The sequence below is a fragment of the Lynx canadensis genome, chromosome A1 (genome assembly GCF_007474595.2).
Source record: "Lynx canadensis isolate LIC74 chromosome A1, mLynCan4.pri.v2, whole genome shotgun sequence".
Taxonomy (NCBI): Eukaryota; Metazoa; Chordata; class Mammalia; order Carnivora; family Felidae; genus Lynx; species Lynx canadensis.
Window position 1 is genome coordinate 185,077,177 of NC_044303.2, and position 24,522 is coordinate 185,101,698.

Here is a 24,522-nt window from a genome sequence, read left to right on the forward strand (position 1 = left end):
TTCTCCTCCCAGGGAAAGAAAACATGACCACTGTGGCACGTTTCATCAAGACTCCAGGTAAGTGGTAAAACCAGTTCTAAATCCACAACTCCACTTCAGAACTTCTCATTTAGTATCCTCCTGAACAAACATGGCATATCGTATGGTATCTTTCCACTTCCCCTGCTTAGTCCCTTTGAAGAGTTGCACTTGACATTCAGTGACAAATCACCTCCCTTAAGGCTCTTAACTCACCTATCACCTACTGCAGACTTGAAATTTAAGTCCCTAGTAGTGCTATTGCTAGGTCATAGGGTAGCTCTATTTTTAGTTTTTTGGGGAACCTCCACACTGTTTTCAAGAGTGACTGCACCAGTATGTGGTTCTTGAGAAAATGAACAGAAGTCCATGGAGGAAGGGAAGGGGGAAAAAATAGTTACAAACAGAGAGGGAGGGGGCAAACCACAAGAGACTCTTAAATACAGAGAACAAACTGAGGGTTGATGGGAGGGTGGGTGAGAGGGGAAAATGGGTGAAGGGCACTGAGGAGGGCACTTGTTGGGATGAGCATTGGGTGTTGCATGTAAGCCAGTTTGACAATAAATTATATTAATAAAAAATATATTAACAATTATATTTTAATTACCAAGAAAATAAAGTAAAAGAAAAAAAAAAAAGGAAAAAAGAAAGAAAAGAAGAAAAGAAAAGAAAAGAAAAGAAAAGAAAAGAAAAGAAAAGAAAAAAGAAAAAAGAAAAGAAACTTAAGTCCCGTGCAAGAATGTCACTCTCGGGGCGCCTGGGTGGCGCAGTCGGTTAAGCGTCCGACTTCAGCCAGGTCACGATCTCGCGGTCTGTGAGTTCGAGCCCCGCGTCAGGCTCCGGGCTGATGGCTCGGAGCCTGGAGCCTGTTTCCGATTCTGTGTCTCCCTCTCACTCTGCCCCTCCCCCGTTCATGCTCTGTCTCTCTCTGTCCCAAAAATAAATAAACATTAAAAAAAAAAAAAAAAAAAAAAAAAAAGAATGTCACTCTCTACCAAGCCCAAAATGTGCTATCCAGGAATTCTCACCTCTGCCTCCAAACCTGAGCCCCCCTGCAACTGGCTATCTTGAGAGAGGTCTTTAAAATAAGCATACAATAGCTGTGTTTTCCACCCCAGACCCCAGCCCCATCTCACAGAAGAGTTCAGTATAGCATAGTCTTTAAACTATATTCACAGGGGTTTTCTCATAGAGGGAAAATGTATATTAAAATATAAATTTACTATATGTTATTGTCCCTTACAGGAAATGAATTCAAATTAATTAAAACTACAGAAGTCTAACATGCTTTCTAGACAATCGAGGTAAAATTAAAACTCAAGGTGAATACATAGTTCTAGAAAAGAGAGTCATATCAGACACATATTTTGCACATGTAAAGTGGTAGAAGGAAAGGAAATGCTATAATGTAAACTTTTTCTCTGGGGCACCTGGATGGCTCAGTTGGTTGAAAGTCTGACTTTGGCTCAGGTCATGATCTGGTAGCTTGTGAGTTCGAGCTCAGCATCCAGCTCACTGCTGTCAGCGTGGAGCCCGCTTTGGATCTTCTGTCCGCACTTTCTCTTCCCCTTCCCTGCTTGTATTCTCGCTCTCTCTCAAAATTAAAAAAAAAAAAAAATCTTTAAAAAAATAAAATAAAATAAACTTCTTCCTCTAATTGCAATTTGAAATGTATAAGCAGTTAGTGGTGTGAATATAATATTTCTAGGGGTTTTGTTTTTGTTATTTTTATTAATGTTCCCCATATTCTTCATAGCATGTGGCTCAGTTAACTTTGTGCCTAAACAACTTCACATGAAAATATCCAATTAATCCAATTATTCCATTGGTAATGTAACACAGATAGGTTGTATAATTTTGTAAGTACAGAAAAATGAACCAACTAAATAATTTAGGTCATAATAGGCATTTACAAAAAAAAAAAAAAATCCAGTGAGGGCCTTTGAAACATAACAGGAGTTTCTGATAGGACTTCTGTCGGCCCCACCTTCTAAATAGGTAAGACTAGGAAAACATTTGTATGATAGAGAGTTCCCAGTTTCTGCATTCGTCTTGCATTTACCACCTTGCTTGATCATCTGTTACAACTTTCCCAAACCAATCTCTTTCTTATTTGTATGTGGCAGGGAGGCATTCCCTAAGGATATATACAAAATTGAGGTATTTTATGGGTGCAGTCAGCATGTAACAGATGACTTATGGCAACCAGCTGAAATGTAGCAATTTTGCATTTTCTAAGTCCATTTACTATACCCCTGCTATACTCTTGAGACATAACCAAGACCCTAAATGTTTCATCATGTCTGGAAGACACTAAGAGATGAACTTTTTATAAAGTAATAAGTTTCCTTGGGCATATCTGTTGCTTCCAGGTAACCGTAACTATGATGGTTATCAATATAGTGGTTGGTGGAAATGTCTTGAATGTCTCAGTTGCAATTAAAATAAATAAAAGGATGCTAGGAGTTGCACATAATCCACCTTAGTCTTTAGGGTAAACTGCTGTCAAGATTTGCCTGGCATGCTTTCTGTCATATACACCTCAGTCTTTGGCAAGATAATTATATATAATAAAGACAGTTTTTAAAAAGAAATTGTTATTAGCAAAATATAAAAACTTCACATATATCTAATAGCAGGTAGCTGTAGCTACATTAAAATAATGAAATGTTATTTCAATAGTGTCCTAGCTATTTGTTGTACTTCTGATAACTTCACTATTTGATTATTAAATTAATCTTCCTAATGCTTAGGATTTATCACCTCCTACTCAGAATCTAATGCTTCCTCACTAGACCCTGGATAAAGTCCAATCTCCTTGCTTAGAACACAAGATTTGACAAGTCAAGCCTACTTATCGCTCTAAATTTATCCTCCATTGCTACACTGGATAAGCTCTCTAAGTCAAATTCTGTACTTATTGTTGCAAGAACAAGATGTCACCGTTGTTTGGGAACTCTGCTTATGCCATTCTTCCTGTCTGTTCACTCCTCTCTTCTGCATTTAGAAGCATCACCCTTTCTTCAAGACTTCCACAGATAGTGTCAGAGTTTGGTGATGGTAATGATATCAGCTTCTCAATACATAGTTATTTTTCTTATTATCTACCAGATACTGTTCTTAGAATATCCTCATTATAGCAGAATCCTCATCCTCATTATTAAAACATCAAATTTTAAAAATAATTTCTAATTTTCATAAATTTCATTATTTTAATCCACATATCAAGCACCTACACTATGGGAATACAATACTGACAGAGGCTGATGTGGAACTTGCCCTCATGGAGGACATTGTGGCGCATGAAGAGGGCCAACAACGATAAAGCAGGCATCATTATTATTCAATGTCACAAGTGAACAAACTCAGGCTTAGAACAGATAAGTAACTTAGCTAATTCCACATACTAAGCAGAGTTGGATTTCATTGTCCATTTCTTCCACTTGTTCTTCATTTCTTTGCCTAACTCCTTTATCTAAAATGTTATCATGCTGTATACATGCACCATTTATTCAGCACTTACTATATGTTATTTTGCATTGACATTTAAATTTCCATATGTACATCCCTTTTTCCTAAATAAAGTGTTAAATCTCTTGACAGTAATGACTCCATCGTATATGTTTGATATCCTTGAGGCCCAGGGCATGTCTGATCTGAAAAGCAGATACTCAATATGCTTGATGATAATATGAACAGATTTTCATTTGTAGTTAATCTCAACAGATATTACAATGTTTACAATAGTGATATTTAACATGTAGCAAGCATAAGGAATGCCCACCTAGATACACTGCCAGTTTCAGTCATGTTATTTTAAAGCCTATCAAATATGTTTTAAGACATATTAAATTATTAAAAGATGAAAAATAACAATGAAACAGGACTATTCTCCAACCCACAGACTTTATAGTGATTTTACCAATTATCTTTGTAATAATATTTACAGCAAAAGAATATCCAGGACTACACATTGCATTGTCATGTGACTTCAGTCTCCTTTAATCTGAGAGGTTATTGAGCCTTTATATTTCAAGCCCTTGATATTTTTAAAGAGTCCAATTATTGTAGAATGTCCCTCAATTTGGATTTGTGTGATGTTTCCTCATTCATATTATGGACTGCTGGCAGGAGCATCTCAGAGGTGACAAGGTGATGTAAAGTTCTTAAAACATCAGATCAGGAGGTATATGCTACTGACTGGTCCCATAACTGGGATGAGTTGGTTAAAGTGGTGTCTGAAGTAATTCTCTACTGCAAAGTTAGTTATTTTATCCTTTGTAATTGATAAGTCTCTTATGAGGAGATAAATGTATGTAATACATGTAATACATTTATCTACATAAATATTGTATTACTCCTTTAACTTTCACCCATTGGTTTTTATATCTATTAAGAATTCTTGTCTGAGCCAATTGTTATTACTACAATGTCCAAATGATAACTTGCTAATTGTGAGGAGATTCTTCTTTCATTTATTTATTTATTTATTATCCTAAGTTTGGATTCATGGATTCATGTTATTCAACAGGTTAAAATCCTTTACTGTCATCTTCATTCTTTATGTTGATGCTCAAATTGTCCAAGATTTGGCTAGTAAGTGTCTCTTCAAACTTATACACATCTCTTTTGAAAATATCAATCACCGAGTACACCCTCACTTTCTGCTACATGATATTCCAGGTTCATCTTGTACTCTTTGTATCTGGAATCAGATATTTCTTTCTCTAAGGAGCCCTGGTTTGTTCCTTTTAGTGGAAAATGGTATTTAGAAACCAAGACAAGGCCTGTTTTCTTTTGAAATATCTACAGTTGAGCTTAACAAGAGATGCCATATTGGAAAATCAAATGGTCCTTCTAAATCTTCATCACATATACCCCAGAAGGAGCATGTGACTGCATGATTCACTCATTTGAAATATGCTTCTTACTTAGCTTCCTAGACAACATTTTCTGAGTCTCTTTTGAGTTCACTGTGTTCCTTCTAGGTCTTGTTTGAAGGGTCTTCTTCATTTTACTGACCTTTGTTTCCTGGATTACCCTAAGAAAATTCTTCAGAGAATCTCACAGGAAAAGCATTACAGCATAATTGTGGAAGTCATTTTACCTGAATTTACATTACAACTGCACCACTTACTAAGTATAAGTGGATTATAGGGGAGAGACATAACCTCCTATGCCTCAACATCCTCATCTATAAAATGGAAATATTAATAATGCCTACCTTATAAGGTTGTTATGAGAATTAAAATTGTTCCTGGTCCACAGTAAACTCTATCATCATCAAGTCTCACATTTTAAATACCATCTTTGTACTTCTCTAGCATCAACCACCCTCATATTCAGAAACATTTTCATCAGCTGGTTATATTATAGTGACTGGCTATCTACCAAAATTTTTCATAAGTCACATATGCAGAACCAAACACTTAACTTTATTCACGATAGCTCACACCTATTGCTCCGCTAGTCTTCCCCATTTCAGAAAATAAGAGCCAGAGGGATTCATTTAAAAAGATAAATCCATCATATTAACTCTCTAGTCAAAATACCCCTAAGGCTTACCTTATTATTAAAAATTAAAACTAAGCCCCTTACCATGATCTATGGGATCCATGTGGCTTTGCCTCATCTACCTCCACACAATCTCACATCACCACTTTGCCCCCTGACTCACTCAGGGCCTACACACTGTTTTCTCCCTGACTTCAGCTATCTTCCTGTCCAGATCCAAAAGTCACATTTGCTCACAGTCTCTGATAGTCAAGGTTCCCCAGGAAAACAGAACTAATAGGATGTATACATAATATGTACAAAATGCTGATTCAAGACCCTGCAAGGGCCAATATTTCATTTGAGTCTGAAAGCAGGAAAAAAAAAAAAAAAAAACATGTCTCAGATTAAAGGCAGTCAGGCATAAGGAGTTCCCCCTTACTTATAGGAAGGTCACCTTTTTGTCCTATTCAGGCCTTCAGTTGAATGAATGAGACCCACCAACATTAGGGAAGGCAATTTGTTTTATTCAAGCTACTAATTCAAATGTTAATCTCATCCAAAAACACTCTCACAGAAACACCCAAAATAATGTTTGCCCAAATATGTAGGCATCCCATGACCCAATCAAGCTGACACAGAAAATTAATCATCACACCATCTTTCAAAGCTTTGCTGAAATATTATATCTGATAGGACATCTCTAACAATTTATATAAAGTCACAACCATATTCTTTCTCTATACCCTTTACTCTTCTTTTTCTTTCTAGCTCTTATCGCCAACTGATTTACTGTATGTGTGTTCTCTGTTCATTGTCTCTTCCTTTCTAACCCTTACATTTGATTACAAGCTCCATGAAAGCATGGACTGTTTTATTCACTGCTTTATTCCTAATGCTTAGAACAAAGAGGTGATCATTAAACATTTGCTCTTTGAATGGATGAATACCTTCCTTACCTGCCATATTATTTAAAAGGTAAACTAGCTCATTCTTTTATCACAAATAGGAGTAATAACCATAGAATTTAGCCATCCATGTGTGATAACCTAGAGACAGCCTTCCATAAGGCAGCCATTGGTGACATGTAGAATTTGCTTTTTGTTTTAGAATATACATGTTATGTGGATTATCATCATCACTCAAAAAATAGATGTTTACTTCTCAGTATTCACCAAAGCAGTAGTAGCAAAATCTTCTGATGACATTTTAAGAAATTAACAAATTCAGCATAATTGTCAGAATTATGGAAGTATTGATTTTTACCTAAAGGTTTTGCTCATTTAAAAAAATTAAATTTCTTAACTGCTCAAATAACAGTTTACACCAAATAGTTATCAACTGAAAAATTGTGATGACTAAATTTGAGTTACAATAAACTAGCACAGTGATCAGTTAACAAAGAGTATATATAATGTGCCTTCAACTCTGATTTCTTGTTGTTTATCCTGACAACCATCTCCATTCTGCTGCCTAGACTCATTTCATAGATAAAAGAAAAACATTCTTCTTTTCCATTTTCCTTCTCCCAGTTGCCCTCTTTCTCTTATTTGATCTCATTTCTATTTTTGACTTCTGTTAGGAGATGGAATTTTCTGCATTCAATCTATAATACCCTGTATCTTCGTCAATTTTGCTTCAATGATACACAAATCTAGAAACTGATAACTGCAGCCTGTCAGAAGGTATTTCTATAATAAGGCAAAAATGTCTATGATTCATTTTTATGGGAGTTTCCTAATGAATTTTTTAAGCATATATTTTTTTCATTCTTAGCATCAAAGTCTATTATTTTCATAAGCAGTTTTGGGAATGGTATATCCACATGTGAAACTTTGATAACATCCTTTATTATGTTCTTAACAAATGTAGAATTCGATTATTTCAAATCTGTTCAATTAATACTCTACTGCTTTTTCACGCTGGTCAGTCAGTCTTTTAAGCTCTTTGCAGAAATAACAGGAGCTTAAACCACATAATACTTGGTGTTTGAGGAGGGGATATGCTTTGAAAGGCTCAATTCTCTAAGCAAAGTAGTTCTGTGAAAACTGTTTTCATTTTCATGATGATAATCCATCAATTTCTACAGTCCTTAAAATAATATAAAGTAGTTAAGCCATGGGGTTTCAAGTCTTACCTACCACTGGAAGTAAGCTTAAGTCCTGTTTGGAAGGATGTAAAAACATTTTCATACAAAGAAAAATTAATAACTTCAAGCATTTGGATAAGGGCAAAATAATCCATATACTCTAATGTTTTGGTTTATTTGGGAAGCCTTCAAAAAGTGTCACAAGGGGAACAAAAACAAATATCTCAAAGATACCTTGAAAAGAAAATTCTAGAACTTAAATCTTTTCCCTCCAGTGACATGTGTATTCAATTATTGTAAAGACAGCTTCAAAGAATCAGAATCAAAATAGAGTGTCCCAGCACAATGATGCCAGCGAAAACTTCTTGGTTTGGTATCTGTAGAAATGATTCAAGAAGCTAGGAAAAAGAGACTGTGATTCTCTTATCCTTTCTTAGAAACTTCAACAAAGTGTGTTTTAAGGCAGCAATAATCATAAGCTTGTAGAGTTGTCAAAGGTCAGCAAACTATAGTCCTGGATCAAATCCAGCTAAAGGCATGCTATGGAATGGTCGTTACATATTTAAAGAGTTGTTTAAAAAGAATAAAAAAGTAGGCAAAAGAAGAGGATTATGCAAAAGATACTGTATGTAGCCAGCAAACTCTACAATGTTTATTACCAGGTGCTGTACAGAAAAAGTTTGCTGATCCCTGTTCTGAAGCATAACCTGAAATTTAAACTTAGTATTTCTCTTTTCTATACCAAGAAACCAGCTAACTAGGACACAGAGACCTAGAACCAAGAGAGTGAAAATGCCATATCTACCACAGAAACTGTCCAAGAATGCTGATTAAGTTGTGGTGATATGCTAGAGCTGGCTCACACTGTCTTCCGAGAACCAATTATTAGTTTTCAGGAAAGTTGAGAGTTAGTTGGTAAACTATCGATAGTTTTGAAATCAGCCATTTGGGAGAGTATTTACACCAAAGAAATTAGCAAGAACTACAAATAGGGTTTTTGGGTTTTCTGTGTATTTATTTCAGTCTCTTTCCTAGCATACCAGTGACTGGGATATCTTCTTTTAATGAATTTTATAGCAAGATTTCTGTCAAAGAATCTCAGAATTGAAAGTAATTTGTTCAACCCTCTATATATTTCCAGTGAGGTGGCCCTTTGCCTTCTACATATACCTCTTTTGACTAAGAACTTGCTTTATGCAAGGTAGCCCATTTAGTTTGGGATTTATGTAACCATGACCATGGATTTTGACTTCTATAGTATGGTTGACTAAAAATTTTCAGTTATAAATTACAAAGAAATTCTAGAAGAAATATAACAAGCAGTCCTTCGAAAGCATACCTATGTGTATATGTTTTGTACCTGCCTTTGGATCTCCCAGGGACAAAAACTAAAAGAAAACTGGAAAGCAAAGGGGCTGGCACATGAGCTGACTCCACAGAAGATGCATGGAGTGTTTCTGCTCTCATCACCAAGACCAAGGGACTGTGGATTTAATGATCATGATGATACAGAAGAAGAAATATTATTATATAGATTCTCAGAAGAAGGCAAGACATTTCAATAGTTACTAAATCAGTAAAGTGCTATTAAATGAGTTACTATTCCACAAATGGAACAAGGAGGTGAGAAACAAATTTAAGGTTGAATTATTATGGGAAAGAAAAAAAAAAGTCTTCTTTGAAAATTCATAAGCCAGAGGTTCAGATTTAAACTATTTGCTTGATATAGACCCTACTAGCTGAAATATTAACATTAGAAGGGCAATGATGATCATTACAGGTATTTGAGAGGTAAATGTAAACCTCCTTAAAAGATGAATTATTACAGATAAGGCCTTCTAACATTAAGCCTACATGTAGAACACAAAAGTTGCAGGAAGCTCAAGGAAACAACAGATCATTAATAAAGTCAGCAGCCTCAACAAACACATGAAACTTCACATAATAAAGCTACAGACTTAAATATTTGTATGTGTGTGTGTTTTCTTAATCTTTTTAATGTTTACTTATTCTTGAGAGAGAGAGAGAGAGAGAGCACTAGTGGTGGAGGGGCAGAGAAAGAAAGGGAGACCCAGAATCTGAAGCAGGCTCCAGGCTCCAAGCTCTCAGCTCAGAGGCTGACGCGGGGCTTGAACTCATGAACCACAAGAGCATGATCTGAGCTGAAGTCAGACGCTTAACTGATGAGCCACCCAGGTGCCCCCAAACTTAAATATATTGAAATAATTATACTCATGAGAAAAGAAAACTGAAGGTTTAAGTTACAGTTTTCAAAAAATAGTAAAACAAAACAAAACAAAACACCTGGTAAAACTGAAAAAGAAACAAGCTTCTGAAAATAAAATAAAATCACTGAAAACAGATTTAGTAAACCATATAGGTTAAAAAAAATACCTAGGAGTAAGCACACATAAATAGAAGAACATTTGGGGGGCGCCTGGGTGGCTCAGTCACTTAAGCATCAGACTTTGGCTCAGGTCACGATCTCACAGTTAGTGGGTTCAAACCCTGCGTTAGGCTCTGTGCTGACATTTCAGAGACTGGAGCCTGCTCTGGATTCTGTCTCTCCCTCTCTCTCTGCCCCTCCCCCACTTGCAGTCTGCCTCTCTCTCTCTCTCTCAAAAAAAATAAACATTTTAAAAACTTAAAAAAAATAGAAGAACATTTGGAAGAAAAGTTAAGAGATATAGAGGATAAAAATGAGAAGGTCTAATACATCTTTAATAGGAGTATACAAAGAATAGAATCCAAAAAAAAATGGGGAAAGGTGATATATCAAAGATTACAACTGAGAATTTCTCTTAACTGTAAATGAGTTATTATTGCTAAATGTAATATTCTTTAGCCTGAGAAAACATACAAAATACAGTAGAAGAAAAGTAAAACAAAATCCACACTTGGATATACTGAGTATAAAAACAAAGAATAAGTCTTAAAAGTGGCAAAAGAGAAAGAAACAGACTACTCTTTAAAAAAAATGAGAATTATATCTTTAATAAAATTTTCAGTAGCAACAATGAAGTCCAAAATATATTTAAGTATTAAAATAAATTATGGACAATTATTACTCTTAATTGTTTTTCTAGAATGAGGAAAAAAATGAAACAATTTTTAGTCAAAAATAAGAGAGAGAGAGCAGGAGAGAACAGTTTACTATAAGAACCATTACAGGATGTACTTCATGGAAGAGGAAGCTAAACTCAGAAGGAATCAGTAGCAGAAAAGAATGAAGAGAGAAGAAAGCCATGTGTGGATTGTTAAATCTAAAGAAGGATGGACTATAGGCATATCATAGAGACACTGTGTGTTTGGTACCAGGTCACCACAATAAAGTAAATATGACAACAAAATGAATTAAATGAATTGTCCAGTTGCCCAATGCATATAAAATGTATGCCTACACTATACTGTAGTCCATTAAGTGTGTAATAGCCTTAGGTATAAAAAACAATGTATATACCTTAATTAGAAACATACTTCATTGCTAAAAATGCTCCTTATCATCTGAACATTCAGAGAATCACAATCTTTTTGCTGGTGGAGGGTCTTGCCTTAATTTTGATGTCTGCTGACTAGTCAGGGTGGTGGTTGCTGAAGGATGGGTGACTGTGGCAATTTCTTAAAATAAGACAATTAAATTGGTCACATCAATTGACTCTTCCTTTCACAAACCAATTCTCTGTAGCATGCAAAACTGTTTGATAGTGTTTACCCACAGTAAAACTTCTTTCAAAATTGGAGTTCATTCTCTCAAACTGGTGCTGCTTTATCAACTAAGTTTATATAAACATTAATCTCACTGTACAACTCCATGAGAGCTCTTGGATGGCCTGGTGCATTGTCCATGAGCAGTTGTATTTTGAAAGAAATCTTTTCTTCTGAGCAGATCTCAAAAGCAGGTTTAAAATACTGAGTAAAACCATGTTGTCAATGGATATTCTGTTATTCAGGTTTGGTTGTTCCATGTATAGGACAGAGTAGATTTAGCATAATTCTTAAGGGTTCTAGAATTGTCAGAATGATAATGTGTACTGACGTCAACTTAAAGTCACTAGCTGCATTAGCACTTAACAAAAGAGTCAGTCTCATCTTTGAAGCTTTGAAGCCAGGCCTTGACTTCTCTCTAGCTATCAAAGTCCTAGATATCATCTTCTTCTAATATAAGGCTGTTTGCATCTACATTGAAAATCTGTTGTTTAGTAGGAAAGATGGCGGCATAGGAAGATGCTGGGCTCACTGCATCTGGCTGATGGCTTAGATTCCACCCACATCTGCCTAAGTAACCCAGAAAACTGCCAGTAGACTGGCAGAACGGACTCTCTGGAACCAAGCATAAACAAGAGACCAACAGAAGAGGGTAGGAAGGGCATAGCGGTGATGCACACGACACGGACTGGTAGGAGGGAGCTGAGGCAGTGGAGGGGCAGCCTGCCTGGCAAGGCAGAGCCCCTGAGTCTGGCTCACAAAAACGGAAGGGCTGGACTCCATGAGTTCTGACAGCCATGGGACTGTTAAAAGTCAACAGTTCTGCTCAGAGAATGGGAGGGCGAGAGGACACTGGGAGGGAGAGTTGTTGAGCCCGGAAGACAGAGCTCAGCTCGGCGGGGGGAAAAAGGTGCTGGGAAGCGGTATCTCCCTCTCCCATCCCCCAACCGAAATTCCAGAGGGAACCAGTTCTCATCACCGAACTTCCTTGCACTGCCCAAATATCCAAGGCTGTGCTTCTGTGGATCCATCCCTCTGAATGGTCTGCCTCCCTCCCGGTGCTGCAGGGCCCCTCCCACAGGGAACCATCAATGGCAAAGCAAGCTAAGCCTGCCCCTCCCGCCCCTGTGCACCTTGCAGATCCACCCTGGCTAATATACCAGATCCCATTGAAGCAGCAATACAATCCTGGCAGTGGGGAAGTAGCCCAGACAGGGGCCACACCACTCCACAGTGAGTCCTACCCCTGGGAGAGGGGAAGGTAAGGTACACACCAGTCTGACTGTGGCCCAGCAGTGGGTTGGGGGCAGACATCAGGTCTGACTGCAGCCCCGCCCATGAACACAAGTTACTCTGGACAGCACAGGGGAAGTACCCTGCAGTTTGGAACCACCCCAGGGACTACCCAAAATTACAAAACAGAAGAATTCTCCTCAAAAGAAACTCCAGGAAGTAGCGACAGCTAACGAATTGATCAAAAATGATTTAAGCAATAAAACAGAACAAGAATTTAGAATAATAGTCATAAAATTAATTGCTGGGCTTGAAAAAAGTATAGAGGACAGCAGAGAATCTATTGCTACAGAGATCAAGGGACTAAGAAATAGTCATGAGGAGCTAAAAAATGCTATAAATGAGGTGCAAAATAAAATGAGGCTGCCATAGCACGGATTGAAGAGGCAGAGGAGAGAATAGGTGAATTAGAAGATAAAATTATGGAAACAGAGGAAGCTGAGAAAAAAAGAGATAAAAAAATCCAGGAGTATGAGGGGAGAATTAGAGAACTAAGTGATGCAATCAAACAGAACAATATCCGTATAATACAAATTCCAGAAGAGGAAGAGAGAGAGAAAGGAGCTGAAGGTGTACTTGAACAAATCAAAGCTGAGAACTTCCCTGATCTAGGAGAGGAAAAAGGCATTGAAATCCAAGAGGCACAGAGAACTCCCTTCAGATGTAACTTGAATCGATCTTCTGCATGACATATCATAGTGAAACTGGCAAAATACAAGGATAAAGAGAAAATTCTGAAAGCAGCTCGGTATAAACAGGCTCTAACCTACAAAGGGAAACCCATAAGACTAGTGGCAGACCTATCTACTGAAACTTGGCAGGCCAGAAAGGAATAGCAGGAAATCTTCAATGTGATGACAGAAAAAATATGCAGCTGAGAATCCTTTATCCAGCAAGTCTGTCATTCAGAATAGAAGGAGAAATAAAGGTCTTCCCAAACAAACAAAAACTGAAGGAATTCATCACCACTAAGCCAGCCCTACAAGAGATCCTAAGAGGATTCTGTGAGTGAAATGTTGCAAGGACCACAAAGTACCAGAGACATCACTACAAGCATGAAACCTACAGACATCACAATGAGTCTAAACCCATATCTTTCAACAACAACACTGAATGTAAATGGACTAAATGCGCCAACCAAAAGACAAAGGGTATCAGAATGGATAAAAAAAACAAGACCCATCTATTTGCTGTCTACAAGAGACTCATTTTAGACCTGAGGACATCTTCAGATTGAAAGAGAGGGGATGGAGACCTATCTATCATGCTACTGGAAGTCAAAAGAAAGCTGGAGTAGCCATACTTATATCAGACAAACTAGACTTTAAATTAAAGGCTGTAACAAGAGATGAAGAAGGGCATTATATAATATTACAGGGTCTATCCATCAGGAAGAGCTAACAATTATAAAGGTCTATGCGCCAAATACAGAAGCCTCAAAATATATAAAACAATAACAAATGTAAGCAACCTTATTGATAAGAATGTGGTAATTGCAGGGGATTTTAACACTCCACTTACAACAATGGATAGATCATCTAGACACAGGATCAATAAAGAAACAAGGGCTCTGAATGATACATTGGATCAGATGGACTTGACAGATATATTTAGAACCCTGTATCCCAAAGCAACAGAATAGACTTTCTTCCTGAGTGCACATGGAACATTCTCCAAGATAGATCACATACTGGGTCACAAAATAGCCCTTCACAAGTATAAAACAATTGAGATCATACCATGCACACTTTCAGATCATAATGCTATGAAACTTGAAATCAACCACAGGAAAAAGTCTGGAAAACCTCCAAAAGCATGGAGGTTAAAGATCACCCTACTAAAGAATGAATGGGTCAACCAGGCAATTAGAGAAGAAATTAAAAAATACATGGAAACAAATTAAAATGAAAATACCACAATCCAATCACTTTGGGATCCAGTGAAGGCAGTCCTGAGAGGAAAATACATTGCAATCCAGGCCTATGTCAAGATACAAGAAAAATCCCAAAGACAAAGTCAAACAGCACACCTAAAGGAAATAGAAGCAGAACAGCAAAGGCAGCCTAAACCCAGAAGAAGAAGAGAAATAATAAAGATCAGAGCAGAAATAAACATTATGGAACCCAAAAAAACTGTAGAGCAGATCAATGAAACCAAGAGTTGGTTTTTTGAAAAAATAAACAAAATTGATAAAACTCTAGCCAGGCTTCTCAAAAAGAAAAGGGGGATGACCCAAATAGATAAAATCATGAATGCAAATGGAATGATTACAACCAATCCCTCAGAAATACAAGCAAGTATCAGGGAATAGTATAAAAAATTATATGCCAACAAACTGGACAACCTGGAAGAAATGGACAAATTCCTAAGCACCAACATACTTCCAAAACTCAAACAGGAAGAACTAGAAAACTTTAACAGACCCATAACCAGTGAAGAAATTGAATCAGTTATCAATAATCTCCCAACAAATAAGAGTCCAGGACCAGATGGCTTCCCTGGGGAATTCTATCAGACAGTTAAAGCACAGATAATACCTATCCTTCTCAAGCTGTTCCAAAAAATAGAAAGGGAAGGAAAACTTCCAGGCTTATTCTATGAAGCCAACATTCCTTTGATTCCTAAACCAGACAGAGACCCAGCAAAAACAGAGAACTACAGGCCAATATCCCTGATGAATATGGATGCAAAAATTCTCAATAAGATACTAGCAAATTGAATTCAGCAGCACATAAAAAGAATTTTTCACCGTGATCAAGTGGGATTCATTCCTGGGATGCAGGGATGTTTTAACATTCGCAAATCAATCAATGTGATACATCACCTTAAGAAAAAAAAAAAAGAACCATATGATCCTGTCAATTGATGCAGAAAAAGATTTTGACAAAATTCAGCATTCTTTCTTAATAAAAACCCTTGAGAAAGTCGGGATAGAAGGAACATACTTAAACATCATAAAAGCCATTTATGAAAAGCCCACAGCTAATATCCTCAATGGGGAAAAACTGAGAGCTTTCCCCCTGAGTTCAGGAACACGACAGGGATGTCCACTCTCACTGCTGTTGTTTAACATAGTGTTGGAAGTGCTAGCATCGGCAATCAGACAACAAAAGGAAATCAAAGGCATCAATATTGGCAAAGATGAAGTTAAGCTTTCACTTTTTGCAGATGACATGATATTATACATGGAAAACCCAATAGACTCAACCAAAAGTCTGCCAGAACTGATACATGAATTCAGCAAAGCCGCAGGATACAAAATCAATGTACAGAAATCACACTTGATCTTAGCCAAAAGGCCGAGAAGCGATTCAATGTACAGAAATCAGTTGCATTCTTATACACTAATAATGAAGAAACAGAAAGACAAATAAAGAAACTGATCCCATTCACAATTGCACCAAGAAGCATAAAATACCTAGGAATAAACCTAACTGAAGAAGTAAAAGATCTGTATGCTGAAAACTATAGAAAGCTTATGAAGGAAATTGAAGAAGATATAAAGAAATGGAAAAACATTCCGTGCTCATGGATTGGAAGAATAAAATTGTTAAAATGTCAATACTACCCAAAGCTATCTACACATTCAATGCAATCCCAATCAAAATTGCACCAGCATTCTTCTCGAAGCTAGAACACGCAATCCTAAAATTTGTATGGAACCACAAAAGGCCCCGAATAGCCAAAGGAATTTTGAAGAAGAAGAGTAAAGCAGGAGGCATCACAATCCCAGACTTTAGCCTCTACTAAAAAGCTGTAATCATCAAGACAGCATGGTATTGGCACAAAAACAGACACATAGACCAATAGAATAGAATAGAGACTCCAGAACTGGACCCACATAGTATGGCCAACTCATCTTTGACAAAGCAAGAAAGAATATCCAATGGAAAAAAGACAGTCTCTTTAACAAATGGTGCTGGGAGAACTGGACAGCAACATGCAGAAGGTTGAAACTAGACCACTTTCTCACACCATTCACAAAAACAAACTCAAAATGGATAAAGGACCTGAATGTGAGACAGGAAACCATCAAAACCCTAGAGGAGAAAGCAGGAAAAAAACTTGACCTCAGCCGCAACAATTTCTTACTTGACACATCTCCAAAGGCAAGGGAATTAAAAGCAAAAATGAACTATTGGGACCTTATGAAGATAAAAAGCTTCTGCACAGCAAAGGAAACAATCAACAAAACTAAAAGGCAACCAATGGAATGGGAAAAGATATTTGCAAATGGCATATCAGACAAAGGGCTAGTATCCAAAATCTATAAAGAACTCACCAAACTCCACACCCGAAAAACAAATAATCCAGTGAAGAAATGGGCAGAAAACACGAATGGACACTTTTCTAAAGAAGACTTCCAGATGGCCCACAGGCACATGAAAAGATGTTCAACATTGCTCCTCATCAGGGAAATACAAATCAAAACCACACTCAGATACCACCTCAAACCAGTCAGAGCATCTAAAATGAACAAATCAGGAGACTATAGATGCTGGAGAGGATGTGGAGAAACGGGAACCCTCTGGCACTGTTGGTGGGAATGCAAACTGGTACAGCCACTCTGGAAAACAGTGTGGAGGTTCCTCAAAAAATTAAAAATACATCTACCCTATGACCCAGCAATAGCACTACTAGGAATTTACCCAAGGGATACAGGAGTGTTAATGCATAGGGGCACTTGTACCCCAATGTTTATAGCAGCACTTTCAACAATAGCCAAATCATGGAAAGAGCCTAAATGTCCATCAACTGATGAATGGATAAAGAAATTGTGGTTTATATACACAATGGAGTACTACGTGGCAACGAGAAAGAATGAAATCTGGCCTTTTGTAGAAATGTGGATGGAACTGGAGAGTGTCATGCTAAGTGAAATAAGTTATACAGAGAAGGACAGATACCGTATGTTTTCACTCTTATGTGGATCCTGAGAAACTTAACAGAAGACCATTGAGGAGGGGAAGGGAAAAAAATAAGTTAGAGAGGGAGGGAGCCAAACCATAAGAGACTCTTAAAAACTGAGAATAAACCGAGGGTTGATAGGGGGGTGGGAGGGAGGGGAATGTGGGTGATGGGCATTGAGGATGGCACCTGTTGGGATGACCACTGGTTGTTGTATGGAAACCAATTTCACAATAATTTTCCTATTAAAAAAAAGAAAATCTGTTTTTTATTTAGCCACTTTCATCAATTATCTTAGCCATGTTTTCTGGATAACTTGCTGCAGCTTCTACATCAGCACCTGCTTCTTAGCATTGCACTTTTATGTCATAGAACTGACTTCTTTAAATCTTACAAAGCAACCTCTACTAGCTTCAAACTTTTCTTCTGCAGCCTCCTTAGCTGTCACATCCTTCACAGAATTGAAGACAGTTAGGTCCTTTCTCTCGATTAGGCTTTGGTCTAAGGGAATGTTGTGGCTGGTATGATGTTCCATCCAGACCTCTAAAACTTTCTTTATACCAGCAATAATAATAAAAAAAAAAAAAGCTGTTTTGCTTTCTTATAATTTGTTTGTTCACCAGAGTAGCTCTTTTAATTTCCTTCAAGAACTTTTCCTTTGCATTCCCAACTTGGGAAGCTGGTACAAGAGGCCTAGCTTTTGATCTATCTCAGCTTTTGATAGGTGTCCCTCACTAAACTAAATCATGTCTGCTTCTGATTTAAACTGAGAGACATGCGACTCTTCCTTTCACTTCAACACTTAAGAGGTCACTGTAGGATTATTAACTGGCCTAATATCAATAATGTGTCCCATGGAATAGAAAGACCAGATGAAAGGAAGAAAGATGGGAAAACAGCCGTGAGTGGAGCAGTTAAATAGATGTTCACTGTCTTACATGGGTGTGGTGTGTGGCATCTCAAAACAATTACAATAGTAGCATCAAAGATCACTGATAAGGGATCACCATAGCAAATATAATAATAAAGAAAAATTCTGAAATATTGCTAGAATTACAAAAATGTGACCCAGAGACAAAAAGTGAGCAAACGCTGTTGGGAAAAGGGCACCAAAAGACTTGCCCGACATGATTACCACAAACATTCCCTTTGTAAAAACAAACAAAAAAATAAAAAAAAACAAATGCACTATCTACAAAGCACAATAAAATAAGGAATGCCGGTATATGCATTAGTCTGCTTAGGCTGCCCCAAAAAAATACCACAGACTAGGTGACTTAGACAACAGAAATTTATTTCTCATAGTTCTGAAGGTTGGAAGTCCATGATAAGGAGCTGCTGCATGGCTTTCTGATGAGATCTCTCCTTGGCTTGCAGAAGGCCATCCTCTTTCTGCGTCTTCACATGACCTTTCTCTGTGCGTACATACTAATGAATCAGACTTAGCCCAGAACACCCAATGGCATTCATAAAAGGGAAAACATGCAACCATATAAAGAAGATACTTGAAAAATTACAGAAAACAAGCCATCATAGAGAAAAATGTAATACAAAGCGAATGCACTTAAAGCAGTTTGGTACCAATACAATCTAGGGTTAGACAGAAAAATAAACACAAGATAACTGAGTCCAATCATTAATTTAAATGCTAATGGAAATTTTTTCATGAGATATTTCATGTAATGAGAGAAAAGCTGCAGTTAATATGGTCCAGTGAGGCAATTGCATAGTTTAGAAAAATGATTTCTAGAATGATGGAAAATGGTGGCTGAGATGTTTTTTCAGGAATACCTGGATGCTGACATTACTTCTCTTCTTTATGTGATAACATGGACCTAATGACATGGAGCATATACAGGAGGACTGGATGTTTCTATTTATTTCCATAAATTGAAACTCCTAGTTGTGTGTTCTCATTTTATGGGAGGGTTCATAAAGGCAGAAAATCAAAAAGACCTAACTTGACAATAACTAAACTTCCCAAATTCAACTAACCCCAACTCTCTTCCCACCCCACTGCCCCCCACCCCCTACATATTCTCCAGTCCACATGATAAGCACATGCAGTTTAGTTTAGGTATTAAAAAATCAACTAGAGCAAGTGCCAGAAACATTTTCTGTAAAAAAGCCAGTAATAAATATTTTTAGGTCTTGTGAACCAAGAGTCAAAATCAAGAACATTAGGGGCACCTGGGTGGCTCAATCAGTTAAGCATCTGACTTTGGCTCAGGTCATAATCTCATGGACCGAGAATACAAGCCCTGCATCAAGCTCTGTGCTGACAGCTTGAAGCCTGGACCCTGCTTCGGATTCTGTGTGGCTCTCTCTCTGCCCCTCCCCCGCTCATGCTCTGTCTCTCTCTGTCTCAAAAATAAATAAACATTAAAAAAAATTTTTTTTAAATATCAAGAACATTATGTGGGTAGTAATATAATTAGAGAAATTTTTCATATTTTTTTTACAAAATTCAAAACAGAAAAATCATTATGTATTTTTTTTATTAATAGAGATATACAAAAGGAAAGAATGGAATTCTTATGAGGGAGAGATAATGTTTCACTTAAAGGGTGTTCAAAGTTGGCATCTCTATAATAAAAATCAGTTGCAAATATTTATCTACTAATGCTGATCTGTAATGATATTTTACCGATTTCATCTTTAAAAATGTCTTTTTGCACAGATAGGTATTTTCAAATATCTATACTAATTCATGAGCATACAATTTTGAGGATATTTGTTATCTGAAAGACATTTATAAATTCTACTAGATACTTCTCTTGGTATTGTTTTTCAGCATGTCATGACAGTGCAGATTAGTCACTCCAATCAAATGTGAAACAGAAGCTCCTCAGTTGTCCATTTAAATGGATTTTGCAATATGGAAATTCCCTCTTCACTTGCAGTGAAGTCCAAAACCTGCTACTAGATGTTTGGTTTGGGCTTGAAAAGTGTATCTGTTGTAAATGTGTGTGGAATTGAATATCTTACTTCTTGTTTTGACTCTTCATAGTATAAGAAGTATATAAAGAGCTTGACATGTGACTCAATGTTAGTTAGTGTCAAAATACCTTTATGGCAGTATATATTTCAAATGTTAGTGCTGCTTGGCTTTATAATTTTAGTTTTAATTCGTTACACAAATTATCAAGTCTTCACCAAAAGCAAATTAATTTCCAAAATGTGTAGGGTTCCCTAACAACTGAAGATGGTTCTCCTTATTCAAAAAAACTCATTTTCAGTTTTAAGCTCAAGCAATTGCAATGAAACTTTACCCTTGATAAGTCACCAGACTTAACCTGCTGAGTGGTAGGGCAAACCAATTAAAAAAAAAAAAACTGATGATGGGTAAGAGTGAATAAAGTTCACCACTGATACTACCAGTTCAGTAACACATAATACATTAAAATATTTTTGGCAAAGTACCTGCCAATGAATAACATGATGAGTAACTATGGGCTTTAAAAACTTCATATTTTTACAAGCTTTGCCCAACTAAACCTACTCCTACTATACACATATTTTTGTCACCTTCAGTTATAACACATCTTTGCAGATTCCACTTAAGGAGGTACTGAATTAAAGTCTTTGAAAAAATTCTTATCTATAAATAAATGTTCCATACTGACTAATTCTTCGGTCTCTTCAAACTTAGTGCTAGCTCCTCAAAGAAACAACTGAGCAATATGGTAACAGCTGTCAACTCACCAATAATCACAGAAGTTCATTCAAAATTATTTGTCTTGTTTTATAATTGACTATTTACATTGTTACAAGTGTTCTCAACTCTTTAAGCAACAGTTCTTGCTGAAAAACTAACAGTCTTATACAAATTTTCTCTGAATACATTTCTTTGTTTCAATCAAAGATAATTTACTTAACTCTCTATAAGTAAGTGACTTTTCTTGCTTAGTTAACAAGTGGGCTATTCAAAATTTTATTTAGTTTGCAGCTTCTTGTTTAGTTATCACTGTTGTAAAGAATTTCTGATGAGATGAGATACACTCATAAATTTTTAAAATATTCCTGCCCATAGCTTTCTTGTGCATTGGGGATATTGTGATGTGTGCTTATTCTGGTAATCTCACCATTTATTCTAACAGTCTTTTAGCAATCTATATTGTCACTGCATAATATAAACAATGCGGGGTGTCTATTCAATAATAAAGTAATTCATACTCCACTGTGCTTTAAAAGTATGATATTCTGGGGGCGCCTGGATGGCTCAGTTGGTTAAGTGCCCAGCTTTGGCTCAGGTCATGATCTCATGGTTCGTGAGTTAATGCCCTGCATCAGGCTTTCTGCTATCAGCACAGAGCCTGCATTCGATCTTCTGTTTTCCTCTCTCTGCCCCTCCCTACCCTTCTCTCAAAAATAAATAAAACCTTTTAAAATGTGCTATTCTAATACTCTGTTTTTTCTTCAGATCACATAAATCTTTCACCTTTTTTAAAATGTGATATTCTATATTAGCTTCCTGTGGCCACTCTAACAAATCACCACAAATTAAGTGCCTTAAGACAACACAACTTACTCTCTTATAGTTCTGGGGGGAAAAAGCCTGAAATAAGTCTTATAAAGCACTAAAATCAAGATATCATCAGAGCCAGTTCTTTTTGGAAGCTTTGGGAAAGAATCCACTCCTTGCTTCTTCCAGCTTCCAGAGTTGGCTGGAATTTCTTGGCTTGTGACTTACAACATTTCAGTATCTCCTTCTGTCACTACATCACCTTCTATGTCTGACTATGTCTACATCATTCCTATAACGACTCTCATAATTATACTGGACACACCCAGATAATCTAGGATAATCTCTCCATCTCAAACTTCTTAATGCGATCACATCTACAGAATTCTTTTTGCCATATGAGGTAACATACAGGTTTCAGAAATTAGGACATGAACACCTTTGAGATATTCAACCTACTGCACAAAATCCATTTTTGCTTTCTCATTTTGATATAATGAGTATGCACTGATAATAAAAAAAGTAAGTAAGACAGTATGTAATAATGTGCATTTTGAAATGCTGTCAAGTTATAACAGCCTCATTGCAAATTGTAGTAACTGAACATGATGATGAAATGGTCTTTCTTGCAAATACTCAACTCTGCTCTTGTAGCATAAAAGCAGCCAGTAACAATATGTAAACGAATAAGCATGGCTGTATCACACGTTACAATTTAAATTTCATATAATTTTCACATCTGAAGTATTAATCTTCTTTTGATGTTTTCAACCATTAATAAAATGTAAAAAACACTCCTATTAGGACATGCATAATTAAATGGGAGGCTGGATTTGGCCCTTAAGCAAAATTTGCTGACTCCTGGAATAAACCAGTAGATAACACAACAACCAGATAAAATCTACAGAAATACTTTGGATCAAATGGTTAAAAAAATAATAATAATCTTACATTCAAACTTCAAATTCACATAAAAACCTTATTTTCTGTCTCCTCTTATAAAATCTGAAGATCTGGCAACACCAGGCCCATACGACAAAATTCCCACAATGAAATAATTTGCTACCTTAGATAGAATGTGGGCTCTTGGGGTGCCTGGGTGGTTCAGTCGGTTGAGCATCCAACTTTGGCTCAGGTCATGATCTCGCGGTCTGTGAGTTCGAGCCCTCTGTTGGGCTCTGTGCTGACAGCTCAGAGCCTGGAGTCTGCTTTGGATTCTGTGTCTCCCTCTCTCTCTGCCCCTCCCCCGCTCATGCTCTGTCTCTGTCTCTGTCAAAAATAAATAAACATTAAAAAAAAATGTGGGCTCTCATTTGGTCTACTTCAATCTTACATTCCTTTAAGTATGAGACCTAGGTGTCTTATCCTCCTAAATTTCTTCTTAAATTCTTTTAACAATTCTTTCTGGGTTGTAATTTCTCAACCTTCTACCATCTCAACTCCTTTTACTTGTACTAGCTCCATTCTCTCCTAAAATATGGCATCCATTAGAAAATTTAATACTTAGCACAGACCCTAGTAGTAGGTGGTTCTTAATCCAGGCTATGCATTAAAATAAACTGAGAAGGGCGCTTGGGTGGCTGATGGCCCAGAGCCTGCTTTGGATCCTCTGTCTCCCTCTCTCTCTGCCCCTCCCTCATTTACACTCTCTCTGTCTCTCAAAAATAAACATTAAAAAAATAAATAAATAAACTGGGAATATTTTGGGAGATAATTCCAATGCTTGGGTCCTACCTAAAACCAATTAAATCAGAATTGCTGGGACTAGGACCCAAGTGGAAGTATATAAAACACTCCAGGTGATGTTTTTAAATGTTTACTTATTTATTTTTGAGAGACAGAGACTGAGACTGAGTGCACAGGAGGTCCAGAGAGAGGGGGAGAGAGAGAATCCCAAGCAGGCTGCTCATTGTCAGTGCAGAGCCCAACTCGGGGCTTGAACTCACAACTGTGAGAACATGACTTAAGCCAAAATCAAGAGTTAGAAGCTTAAGTGACTGGGCCACCCAGGCACCCCACACTCCAGGTGATTTTAATGTTAAAACCAAAATCCATACGTACTGAATTAGAGCAAAAACACAATCATTTTATCTTAATATGGGGTTTAGGCATTCAAACCACTGTTGAGATTGTAAACTTAAAAACAAAGCAAGTAAACTTCTATTTATCTAGAATAGTTAGAAAGTATGGGCTATTTCTGTTTAATTTTTGTTTTCCATTGCAATCGTTCTTTCATTCAACAAGAATTTATTAAGCACCTACAACTTTCTGCACAGTAGAAACTGTCTACCTTCATTAGACAGTTACAGTGAGTACAGGTTGGTAATTCTCATTTCAACTTGTTGACCTGAACTGAATTTAGACTACATTAAGAACTACCAACTTGCCCATGTGGCAAACTTGACACCAGGCACCCCTTGTGGATTTCTCAGTTTGCTATCACAGCGACATACTGCTGTACACAGTATACTCTTACTATCTCCAAAAGACAAATATTGATTCTGAGACTCGATGGGATTAGAAACATTTCCATGGTTTCACAACTCATAAT